At 44.0% G+C, this 13,261-nt stretch overlaps 2 long non-coding RNA genes across 2 annotated transcripts; one reads left to right on the forward strand and one right to left on the reverse strand.

The window, feature by feature from the left end:
- The first annotated feature begins 81 nt into the window (after positions 1-81).
- LOC134480933 (WAS/WASL-interacting protein family member 1-like) lies at positions 82-11,882 on the forward strand. Its single transcript, XR_015633515.1, has 3 exons — positions 82-1,476; positions 10,599-10,721; positions 10,928-11,882. It is a non-coding gene; the product is annotated as a WAS/WASL-interacting protein family member 1-like (long non-coding RNA).
- Positions 3,316-9,282, reverse strand: LOC148002631 (uncharacterized). The gene is made up of 3 exons (XR_015633512.1): positions 8,917-9,282; positions 6,239-6,334; positions 3,316-4,503 (listed from the first exon to the last, which is right to left on the reverse strand). It is a non-coding gene; the product is annotated as an uncharacterized LOC148002631 (long non-coding RNA).
- Positions 11,883-13,261: the final 1,379 nt, after the last annotated feature.

The raw sequence follows: 13,261 nt of genomic DNA on the forward strand, positions 1-13,261 counted from the left end.
TCGCCGCGGTCGCCGCCGCTGCCGGCGCGGTGCATTATGGGAAGCCTCGCACACAGGAAGCGCTCCGGGCTGCCCGCCCTCGCCTGGCGGGGAGAGGTGGCTGCGAGACCTAGCGTGGCTTTGATTCCGGCGCCTGCGTGTCAGCAGTGCAGCGTGGCCCGGGAAGCTGGCCCCGCACTGAGGGTCCCCCTGATGGGCCTGAAAGGAAAATGCTTTGAAATAGATCAGATCTGAGAAAGCTACTGGGAGGGACGTCCTCCCCTTGAGGTTGGGTGCTTGCCTGGCACCCTGAGAAGTGAAAAATGGGGATTAATAGCGGTCCGGACCCCGGGAAGTGGAAGAGGCTGGAACGTAGATGAAGGGTTTAGCCAGGATTTCTTGGATCTTTCCTTTATTCTCTTACCTAGCCTCTCCTCTTTTTCCGAAAGATGCAACCCTGCACCCTTGAAACTAAAACTGCGATGCTGGATGTGGGCACCGAGAAAAAGCAAGAGAACCCAGTCAGAACTTCGTTGGGCCCAACCCTTGGTCTGCATGTCTGCAAAGAAGTCATTTAACTAACACCAAGACCCTGAGTTGCCTATACGAAGGGAGGGCTTACAGTTACTGACCTTTGTACACACGCACTAGTACAAGGTTAGCTAGGTAACCTAATGTATTCAGTGAACGTCGAACGGTTATCGGGAACTTAATGAGAGATGGAGCACCTTCGTTATGATTTCATAACAACCTCAAGGCTTTATTTAGCACCTCTCTGCAATACTTAAACATAACCTTTCAGGTGAGAGGGAAAGGAATGAAAATATCTACATAACCATTTCTGGAATTCTCTCCTTGTCCACACCCACCTCCCAAACCTTGAATGTTCATTTGAATGGTGCTTTTTGGCAAAACTTCAAACTCCCGCATTATGCACTTGTGATGACACTGAATTAGATTACTGTCTGCAAGGTTAATATTCCCTCAGGCATTAACCTTACTAAACCATGATGCTGCTTGAAGTAGCTAAGGCTCAGAAGTTCAGCTGAATTCAAACACAGTCAACTAAGAAAGGAGCCCGACAGCTTCACAATAAACTCTCCAAGAGCTTTCTCCACTAAGAAAAATAGAAATTTCAATGACAGTGCATATTGTGGATGCTAATTGTAACAAAACAGTGGTATAAGCTAGAGCAAGGGACAGTTATCTGGAGGACAGCTTTCTGGCAACTTCTAGCAACTGCGATGATATCAAATTCAGATATATTAAAAGACGAAACAAAACACTCTGGCAGCAAAGAAACTAACTTCAGGTTTAATCTGTGGAGAAGCTAAGAACTAGAAAGAACTGAAAGCCAAGGGTTACGCCCAATGGACTAAGATGAGTAGGGTTCACTAGGAATAGATCTCTTTGTTTCTGAACATAATTAAGAGACAATGAAGAAACAACCATCTAAAATGGGCAGAGTGAGGAAGACTATAGAGCATGACTTCAAAGGTAAGGGTGATTGAAGGCTCTTGATAAACCTTAAATACTTCCTGGTTCATTTTTTTATCCATATTGCTGTTTGTTTTCCTTCCCAATGTCAGTCTTAGCCATCCAGCTTGCTTCCTCTCTATCTTAATTTCTTCTTCAGCCACTCCCCCACTTTAAAACAGTTAAGGACAGGTAGCCGTGAGGTAGTGATACACACCTCCAATCTCAGGATGAAGAGGCCGGCGGATCTCTGAGTTCAAGTCCAGCCTGGTCTACACAGCAAGTTCCAGGACAACCAGATGACTGAGGTGGCTCAGCATTTCAGAGCACTTACTGCTCCTTCAGAGGGCCGAAGTTTCCAGAGCACCTACACACACACACACACACACACACACACACACACACACACACACACAGCAGATAAGAACACGTAAGCACGCAGCGTGGATAAAAATAACTCTTTTTTTAGAAAAAGGATCAGCACTTGCTTCACAAGACTAGCAACCTGGGCTCCACTCTCACTAAAGGTAGATAGAACCAATTCCACAAAGTTGCCCTCTTAACTTCCACATGGCCACCCGTAATATTAAACTTTAAAAATGGCTGTAGACTCAAAGTTACAAACACGGCAAACCTTCTCCTTTATCTCTTTACCCATCTTCTTCCAATGGTGTGACATAAAACTATAGAGAGGCATCAACACCAGCAAATTGACAGGAGCTCGTAACAAAACATCCACAGAACTGTATGGTCAGTATCTGTGACCTTTCAACCCGTGTGCATCCTCATGTGTGTTTAGAGTTTATCCCGTGTAGGAGCACAAGTCTGTTCCCACAGTGAGGTCAGAACCACTCCTTACACCCGCTGGTGGTGCACATCTTTAGTCCCAGCATTTAGCAGGCAAAGGCAGGTAGACAAACATGAGTCTGGTCTACAAAGCAAGTTCTAGGATAGCCAGGGTTACATAGAGAAACCCTGTATTGAAACAACACCCCCCCCCCAAAGCATTCACTCTTTGATCACATGCCCCCCTCATGGCACCTGTTGGGTTTGTATCTGAATACTCTCCAGCAGCCTATGTGTTGATTTAGTACTTGGTGCAATAGTGTTCAGAGGTGGGGCCCGCAAGGACTTGCTAAAATAGCACGGTTTAGCATATCACTGAGAAATAGAATCTTTAGGAAGCAACCCTAGTTGGACAAAACGGGCTATGTGCCCTTGAAGTGTGCATTTTATCCCTGGATATGGCCTTCTTCTCCCTTCCTTAGACACCATGAGCTATAATGTGATGTGATGTGTGTGTGACCTTTCTCCTAGCAGTACTAGGACCTGAACCTAAGGCCTTATGCACTCTACTGCCAATCTACAGCCTGTACCTTATGGGACCTTTTCCTCTTTCGATCTTTACCTAAATGACCTTTACCTTTGTGATTTATGTAATTTGCCACACATGTCAAATGTTCATTTCCACCTATTGCTAAGCGGTGTTCTCTTGTGTACACAGATATACCAGAGACCATTCATCCACTCCCCAGGTACACACAGTTGTTTCTAGCTTACTTGCTATTATTACCTGAACTTCTGTGATCACTGCTATGCAGATTCTGTTTTTATTTAGTTGTGAGTTTTTGCGAGTGCTGGGGATTAAACCCTAGGCCTTATACATGCTAGAAATATGCTGTACTACTGAGCTAGAACCACAGTCTGTGTATATAGGTTTCTGTGTAAACTTAAGTGTCTATCTCTCTGGAGTAAATGCCCAGAAGCATAACTGATGTATCATATGATACAGACATTCCTTCTGTTTTCATTTGTTTTTTTGGTTTTTTTTTTTTTGGTTTGGTTTGGTTTGGTTTTTTTGGAGACAGGTTCTCACTATGTAACCCTGGCCATCCTGGAACTTGTTCTGTATACGTGTAGACCAGGCTGGCCTCGAAATCACAAAGATCTTTCCCTCCTGTGCTTTCTGAGAGCTGGGATCAAAGGCCATCGTGCTCAGCAGTATACTTTTCCAGAAGCTCCTATTCTGAGATGGTGATGCAGGTAGAGGCAGGAGGATCAGAGGGCATCCTCAGCTACATAGCAAGCCCAAGGCTGTTTCGGGATATATGAGAGCCTGTTATAGAAAGGAGGGCGGGGGGGGGGGAGAGAAAAGAGAGAAGGGAGAGGGAGGAAAAGAAAGAAACCACTATGGTCTGTCCCTGAGTTACTCCATCATTTAAAATAACCTTACTACATATATTTATTTATTTGCAAATAAAATAATGTATGATCGTCAGAGGACGACCTGCTGGAGTCAGTTCTCTTCCTCCACCAAAGTGGGTGCTAGAGATTGAGCTCAGGCCACTGTGCCTTTCCCCACCGAGGCATCTCAGACTTCTGTCATTTCCAACCCAGTGGCAACATTTGAGAAATCCACTCATTCATTCCTCGTTGGCATTCTCAAGTGCACAGAGTTGACTCTCGAACGTCTCATAATCTAGTATTATTTTAGTTTAGCTCTTTCCCTTTAAAAACAAGACAAAGGCTTCTCCTCTGAGCTAAGTGCTGGGTGGGACACACTCTCCTGACTCCTCCTTTCACCGATGGGTTTGTGAAAGTACACAGACACTTTACAGGGAAACGACTTCATTGATGAGTTGGGAAGTCTCTTAAAATATTATAGTTTGTGTCCTTTAACTTTTTGATTTTTTTTCTTCTATCTGTGTGCATGGAAGTGGTGTGTGTGTGTGTGTTTGTGTGCATGTGTGTGCCTGAGTGTGCTTGAATGTATGCACACAGTTCATGCCGCATTACCCTGTGGATCTCAGATGACAATTTTGTAGAGTCAGTTTCCTCTGTCCACCTTTATGTGGGTTCCATGGATGAACTCAGGTCACCAAGCTTGCATGACAAGTACCTCTACCAGCTGAGCCATGTTGCTAGCCTTTGACTCCCTTGTTGAGATGGCTCCAGGATCTTTCTGTCAAATGTTTCTAGCACTTACTGTTGAGAGGAAGGAGAACTTAAGCTAAGGTGTCCGGGAGCCATGCAGGTAGCAAACCCCACCTGCAACGAGACAAGCGGGTAAGGTGAACTGAGTGAAGCTGATGTGGAAACCACAGGTAGTGGAAGGGACAGAAGAGACTGCGCTCCAGCTAGTCTGAAGGCCACAGACACTGAGCACAGGTGACAGTGTCCAGGCTAGGAACAGGAAAATGAGGAAATAAGGCACATCGGGGACCCAAACTGAGAGTGAACTAGTAATTTTTTTAGCGATTTATTTATTTTTATTTTTATGTGCACTAGTGTTTTGCCTGCACATGTCTGTGTGAGGCAACTGGATCTCCTGGAACTGGAGTTTCAGACAGTTGTGAGCTGCCATGTAGTTGAACCTGGATCCTCTGGAATAGCCATCTCCAAGAGTAGTCTAACCCATCTCTCGAACCTCTCCCACCTCCACCTTTTTTTTTTTTTTTTTTTATTTAAGTCTCATGTAGCTCAGGCTGGCTTAAAATTTGCTACAAAGCTTCTATGTAGTAGGACTGGCTTGGAACTTCTAACCCTCCTGCCTCCACAGGTGTTCACCAACATACGTGTGTGTGTGTGTGTGTGTGTGTGTGTGTGTGTGTGTGTAGCTCAAAGTGGCCATGAACCCTTGATCTCCTGCCTCCAAGTGGCCTGATTTTAGGCGTGTACTTCTATGCCCAGCTTTGACCTCTGGAGAATACAAAAACATAAAAGACAAAATGTATCAGTGGACTACATCCGACCTGCAGATACCAGTGGTCCCCCCCACACACACACCCCACCCCTGGTGTGGCCCAACCCACAGAGGGCTGGATAGAACAGCAGCTCTGGTATAGGATAGCAGAGCCTTCCACAGCCACTCCTAGGCACCAGCTCTGGAATTTGTGTTTCGATCCAGATCCCCAGGCTTCTTTCCCAGAGCAATGCACTTCTATCCTAATCCCAAAGACTTCCCGAGGGCCCTAGACCCTCCTAAACTAACGACCTTCTAAGCTTTCTGGGACCCAAACTCTGAACTGTAGGGACTGCTACCTTCTCCATCCACGTGGCTACCTGACAGGGCATTTGTTAGGTTAATTCCACCTGACGATTTCTTTTTTTCAGAGCATGAAATTCAAGGCCTTATCAAAGACTGGACCAAAGGCGCCTCCTCCACTAAACTTTGTCAGTCCCACTATCTTGTCCTGATCCTAAGAGCCCTCTTTACTGGCACACCTCCCCCAATCCCCTGCTTCAGATCTGAAGGGCAGTTCAAGGTCAGTGCTATATGCTCAGTCCTCCAAGCTGGTCAGTGCCATACCAATGGACTCGATCAACCAGGAATGAAAAACTCAACTAGGAAATACTACCTATTTTACTATAGGGATTTTTTTCCCCTCTTGTCTTTATTCCAACACTACTTTATTCAAACACTACAGTATAAACACTTATGCTGTATGAGGTATGAAAAAAACAGTGCTGGAGTCAGTGCTATTTTATATAAGGAATTTAGGATCACAGATATTGGTATCTGTCGGATCCCTAGAACCACCCCCTCACAGATACTAAGCGATGTGGATGTGCAAACTGTCTCTAAAACTAACCGAATGACCTGTTCCCTCTCACTCAAGATACAAAGCATAGGCCAGATCTTGAGTCCAGGACAGTAGAAAGTCCACAGTCCCTAAAGAATGACCTTAATGTGGCACAAAGGAACACACAAAGAGGAAATAGTTTGGCAAGGCAATAATTTTTGTAAAGGGTGCGCTAAAACCCAAGCAACCCAGCAACATACCGAGGCCAACAGTGCTCCTGTCTTTCGTCCCCAGCAGGCGGTGACAGTGTCCCATCTCATCTGTGGAAGCTCTACTTCACAGTCAGATGCCATTGGCTAATCGGCACAAAAGAGGCGGGAACTATGAGTACTTGTTTGCTGAGTTTGATTTAACAACAAAATGTTTTTTTACATCTACACCAAAGTTCATTGGCTATGGAATTACCTTGATTTGGAAGAATCCAGGGGGAAATAGAAGTTATCTTAGTGTTTCTATCGCTATGATTAAACACCATGACCAAAGCCCCTCGGGAACAAAAGGATTAATTTCTGCTTGGAGTCCATCCAGGGAGGTTGGAGTAGGAACCTAATGCAGAGGCCACCGAGGGAGGGATGCTGCTTATTGGCTTGCTCCCCATGGCTTGCTCAGCCTGCTTTCTTACAGCACCCAGGATCAGCACCCCAGGGACATCATCACCACAGTGAGCTGGGCCCTCCCACATCAATCATCAATCAAGAATGGAGAACACAGATCAATCTTGCCCACAGATCGATCCATGTGGAAGGGACATTCTCTCTCTCTCTCTCTCTCTCGATTTATTTATGTATGTGAGTACACTGTAACTGTCTTCAGACACACCAGAAGAGGGCATCAGATCCCATTACAGATGGTTGTGAGCCACCATGTGGTTGCTGGAAATTGAACTCAGGACCTTTGGAAGAGCAGTCAGTACTTTTAACCACTGAGCCATCTCTCCGGCCCAGGGACATTTTCTCAATTTCCCAAAATTCCTGTGGCTTGTATCAAGTTGACATAAAAACCAGTCAGCATACATGTGAAAAGTCAAAGTATGTAAGAATGAATGAATGAATGAATGAATGAATGAATGAATGAATGAAAATAAAGCCTTAGGCCAGGCTGGTATTAACAAAATGAAATGTGGAAGCAACAGAATAAAGACGCTCTCCTCTAGGGCTTAGGGGTTACCGTGGGGTAAAATCCACAGGCTCCGGCTGAAGCCTCCAGTGTGTGGAAAACCTGACTCTCCATTTCTTTTTTTTTTTTTTTTTTTTTTTTTTTTTAAAGATTTATTTATTTATTATATATATAAGTACACTGTAGCTGTCTTCAGACACACCAGAAGAGGGCATCGGATCTCTTTACAGATGGTTGTGAGCCACCATGTGGTTGCTGGGAATTGAACTCAGGACCTCTGAAAGAGCAGTCGGTGCTCCTAACCGCTGAGCCATCTCTCCAGCCCCTGACTCTCCATTTCTGTGTCACTTCCTCTATGCTTTAAGTAACCCAACTACAAAACTAGGCAAGTATTCCCTTAAAGCTGCTGTGAGTATTAAATGTTAATACAAGTATTAAGAATAGTATCTAGTTACATAGCCATATGACATATAGATTGTTGGTATTATTAAGAACACAGCAGGCCGGGCTGGAGAGATGGCTCAGTGGTTAAGGGCACCCGACTACTCTTCCAGAGGTCCTGAGTTCAATTCCCAGCAACCACATGGTGGCTCACAACCATCTGTAATGAGATCTGATGCCCTCTTCTGGTGTGTCTGAAGTCAGCTACAGTGTACTTATATATAATAAATGAATAAAATCTTTAAAAAACAAAAAAACAAACAAAAAAAAAGAACACAGCAGGCCATATTTCCTAAAATGAAAATTTGTACATTTGGGAGGGAAAAAAGTTCTTTCAAGTAGATAGGGATGAGAGAAAAAGACAAAAAACGATACAGATGTCTCCCCAGATCCACGAAAAGAACATGAGAAATATGTTTTGGGCGAGAAAATGTGCAGAATGTTTAGCACGGAAGTCATATTTGGAGCGGAGGGCAAAATAAACAATGGAGCTGCAGAAAAAAAAAAAAAAAAAACACTGAACGGTTTTCAGAGGACCTCCTTCTGAGCATGTTCTCTGGCTGACCAATCGGTGAGGCTGACGAAGTGGGCACAGTGTAAAGTTACTCACTGTAGTGCTAACACTCAGGTGCACAACTTATCCCAGCACTTGTGAGGGAATGGCATGTGGGAGACTGAGGTCAGCCTGTCTACATAGAAAGTTTCAAGCCAGCCAGGACTACATAGTAAAACCTTGTCAGGGAGGGAGGGAGGGAGGGAGGGAGGGAGGGAGGGAGGGTAGATGAACGAATCTGGTGCCTGCCAAGGGTTTAACCAAATGAAGACAAACTGACAACCCAAATGTAGACAGACTGACTACTCTTTTACACCTTAGAGCTGTGGGTTTCTATTTCCAGAAGTGGAATCAATTCAAAGTCTTTTCTCTTTCTAGACGGTATAGACCCCACTTCTTTAAGTCAGGTGTGGGTGCTAAGCATCTGTGGTTTTAGCCACTAGAGAGAGAGGCTGAAGCAGGAGAATGGATTGAGTCCGGACTCTCAGGTTAACATAAGCAAACCAGTATTAAAACAACAGTAAACAAACAAACAAACAAAAACGAACAATATTTCAAAGCCTGGTAGAACAGCAGTGCATGCCTGTGAGTCCAGCCCTTAGGGAGGTTCCGCATTCGAGATTATCATTAGCTGCATGACAATAAAAAAAATGTAAAATAAAGTAAAATAAAATAAAAGATTTCACACAATTGTTTATTGCTATTGTGTGCACACAAAAAGTATATGGGTTTTGTGTGTAGGTGTGCACTCCACTCAAGTGTGCTTACCTGTGCACGTGTGGAGGCCAGAAAAAGCCATCCAGTGGCCTCTGTCCTTACGAGCAGGATCTCTTCCTCAATCTAGAGTTCAAATTCTTTAGCAGCCTGGTAGCCATCAAATTTTAAAAAGGTATCAAAGCATAGTAAAGTTACCCTGATAGTAAACAGATGTTTAGATCAACGCAGAGGCTGGTTGGTTTGGAAAACAACAACAAAAAACAAAACAAAATCCAAGCGTCCAGCTGGCCAGTATTCAGTCTAGGTATTAAAAATCCACATAGAAACCTGTGAAAAGACTAAAAAGGGCTAAGCAAGGTACTGGGTTACACTGAGGTCCACAGTGTGGTGTGGAGGGGCTTTGGAAGAGCAAAGGGCAGGGAGCAGGGCGGGGGCGGGGGCGGGGCGGGGCGGGGGCGGGGCAGGAACACAAGAAGCCGTGCTGGCTATTTCACCTTCTCACTCATTGGCTGGTTATGCCCATTTCTTACCTTCCTAAGGAGAATTCTGTAGCCACACAGAACTGCGGCGCAGGGCTGTGAGCATAGCTCAGCGCTAGAGCAAGCTAATGCCTGGGTTCAACTCCAGTGCCCCAAACCCTAAAATCCAGGGCCAGAAAGTCCTCCAATGCTATGGTTCAGAGAGGACTTAGACTAAACTCACAGACAGCTGCAGGAGACAGAGAGGATTTAAAGTGTCTAAACCCTCAGGCAAATCCCTTTTCACACACCCCGTGAAGTGACTCACTTTCTTTTTAATAAATACTGCTTCCCGGAGGCAGCCATTTTAGTCTTTCTGGAAGATTATGCATCAGCAAAAACTTTGTTCTTCCCTTACAAAAGGGAGGGAGTACACAGAGAAAAGGTCAAAAGCCGGCTGGTTTGAGATTTGTTTTATTTGTGAAAAGATAACGTTCAGGCAAGTATAGTGGCTCACATCTATAATCCCAGACCTCCGAAGGCTGAGGTAGAAGGGAACGTGGGCTAGAGAATGAGAGTCTGACTCAAACAAGAAGATAAGTTCTGGAAGAGACGGCTCAGCGGTTAAGAGCACTGACTGCTCTTCTGGAGGTTGTGAGTTCAAACTCCAGCAACCACATGGTGGCTCACAACCATCTGTAATGAGATCTGATGCCCTCTTCTGGTGTGTCTGAAGACAGCTGCAATGTACTTATATAGAATAACTAACTAAATAAATCTTTTTTTTTTAAAGTTTTACTATTACTGTTAAAATCATTATCAGGGGTTGGAGGGGCGGCTCAGAAATTAAGAGCACTGACCGTTCTTCCAGAGGTCCTGTGTTCAATTCCCAGCACCCACATGGCGCTCACAACTGTCTGTAACTCACGTGCTCACACTAACACATACATGCAGGGAGCAGAACAAAGCACATGAAATAAAAATAGATAAATTATTTAAAATCATTACCCACCAGGCCTCAGACCACACATCGTGCGCTTGCATGTCCAGGCGCATTCCCTCTCTAGAAGAGACAGATATGACAACCAATGGCTGGCGGACGTGATGGTCCCGTCAGCAAGGACTGTTACTATTTGGAACATTCTGTTTTGGAAAGTCAATGTAGGAGTGCAGTATACTGGGAAAGTTTCCATTCTTTTTAGTTTTTAAATGTTTGAATGTTTATAGAAGTAAAGGTCAGCTATCTGTGGAATCATTTATCCCACATCCCCCAAGATGCTGGCTCGTAGGACCGCTACAGAAAAGAAGCATTCAGATCTCTGCTCCCTTCATTATCTATCCACGCCACATCATCACCAGTCCTGCAAATCACCTCGAAGGGAAGATAATGGTATAAAGGTATGTAGTACAGTATACATACAGTATTATATGTATGTATATTATGTGTTAGATATATATATAATTTTATGTATATAACACTATATATAATATATAAATATATATATAAATCTATCATTAAATGTACTGAAAACACACAAGAAGTATTGGCTTTACTATTAAATAAATGTGCGATACTTGCCTTAGAGCGTCTATGCACCCAGCAGGAGGAATGCAGAGACCGTCCGTCCATCGGCTGCGGCATCCCCTCCACTGCCATGGCAGACTTGCATACAGAGAAACTCACAGCCTCCTAGGCTGCAGAGCCACACGTTACTCCCTTTCTGACCTCTGCTCAAGCAGAAGGAAGGACAAGGCCACACAGCACAGTAATCTGGAACTGGAGACCACCCTCCATTTTTCTAAGGCTGCTTGAATGAGCATCAGGACTCTCATCTGTCCACCACTCACTCAGGAGGGGTCTCGGAATGCTTCCTGTGTTTGGGGGACTGCACCGGTGCTAAGAACGATAATCCCACTGAGCATTCTAGACGTTTGCTCTTTGGTTCACAGAACAATGTTATTGAGCGTCTGGTAATCGATGCTAGAAATACATTGACAAATAAGAACGGACAGAACCTACAGTGTGCACTTGGAGGAGTAAAACGAGTGATTCAGTGCGGGAAATGCAGGCTAACCCGGGGATGAGCACAGGATGCTGGAGGAGGATGCAGCCCAGCCCAGGGCCAGCACAGCTTCCCCAAGGTGACATTGAAACTGAGACCTGAAAGGGAGTGGTAGGCGGACGGCTGGAGAGAAAGAAAACAGCCCGGGTAGAGACCTATTGTGAGAAACTGTACTGCATTCAGGGGCCTGCAAATTATTCAGAATCTTAGGAAATCAAAAATTTTACATATATAAGAATTTACTATATGTAACACTATATGCAATAGATAGCTTTACTACATACTTTTATAACAGTATACTGTATTATATAGTTTTAGAACACGAAATATGTAACATTATATTCTTTCCAATTATATATAGTACTATAGATTAACAATAAAAATTATTCATTGTGTAATACATAGTTATATAACATATAATACATTTATGATGTTAGTATATTACACAATAAAATATTTTATTGCTACGTAATAAAAATTTTAAGATATGAGCTGGAGAGATGGCTCAGCGGTTAAGAGCACCGACTGCTCTTTCAGAGGTCCTGAGTTCAATTCCCAGCAACCACATGGTGGCTCACAACCATCTGTAATGGGATCTGATGCCCTCTTCTGGTGTGTCTGAAGACAGCTACAGTATATTTATATATAATAAATAAATCTTTTTAAAAAATTAAGATATATTTTATGCATATGTATGTGTGTGTATGTGGTGTGTGGTATATGTCAGGAGAGAGCACCAACAGGTAACAGTGCACCTGAGGCTAATTTATAGCAACTGGCAGTGTCTCGATGTGTATCCCTGGCTGTCCTGGAACTCTCAATACATACCAGGCTGGCCTTGAACTCATAGATCTGCCTACCTCTGCCTTATGGCCAGTATATCAAAGAAAGAGAGGGAAGGAAAGTGGAGCCCCAACATTCCTTTACTCCACCAGGCTCCCACTCTTCTTACTTTATTTTTAAATTATGTATGCTATGTGTGTTGGGGGGAGGGTATGCCACATATGCCTATGAAAGCCAGAGGAGGGTGTAGGATTGCCTGGAGCATGGGGAGGAATTTTAATCCAGCAACATGGCTGCTCTGGCAAGGCATCACATCCAAAGACCTTCTAGGTCTATATGATCTGCTGCAATTCAGACAAGCTCCAGATTCCAGTATGATCTGGCTGGAATACGGACATGCCCTTAGTACACATCTTTTTTTAATTATTATTTATCTTATGTATGCTGTAATTATGCATGTATTTATCTTATGTACACTCTCATACAGTTATAATGTTTACAATACACTGTCGCTGTCTTCAGACACACCAGAAGAGGGCATCGGATCCCATTACAGATGGTTGTGAGCCATCATGTGGTTGCTGGGATTTGAACTCAGGACCTCTGGAAGAACAGTCAGTGCTCTTAACCTCTGAGCCATCTCTCCAGCCCCCTTAGTACACATCTTTAATCCCTAACAATAAAGGTAAGGTTAGTTTGTAGAAGGAGGCAGCTGTGTTTGAAAGTGACATCTAATTGAGGGACAGACAAAATGACAAATCAGAGAAAGATTTGACAGGATGAGTCAGAGAAAGAAAATGCCCAACTCTTCACAAGAACAGCACAGGAAAGGGAGGCTACTTAAAAGCAGGAGAAAGAGAACGGGCAAGACACAGGTGGTAGTGTGTGATGTGTGTGTATGACAGTTTACCTGGACAGTTTTACAGAGACAGGTTATAGAGAGAAGAAGCTAGACACGAGTGAAGTCAGAAAAAAACAGAGAATGAAAAGGAGCCTGAAGATTAGAACAGATTGTCAAAGTTAGTATGAGGCCAGCAGAGCAATTCAGTCAGAAGCACAGAGAAGCTGGATTGGATCAGCGTGGCAGATTAG

Source organism: Rattus norvegicus, chromosome 11 (genome assembly GCF_021556685.1).
Source record: "Rattus norvegicus strain SHRSP/BbbUtx chromosome 11, alternate assembly SHRSP_T2T, whole genome shotgun sequence".
NCBI classification, from domain to species: Eukaryota; Metazoa; Chordata; class Mammalia; order Rodentia; family Muridae; genus Rattus; species Rattus norvegicus.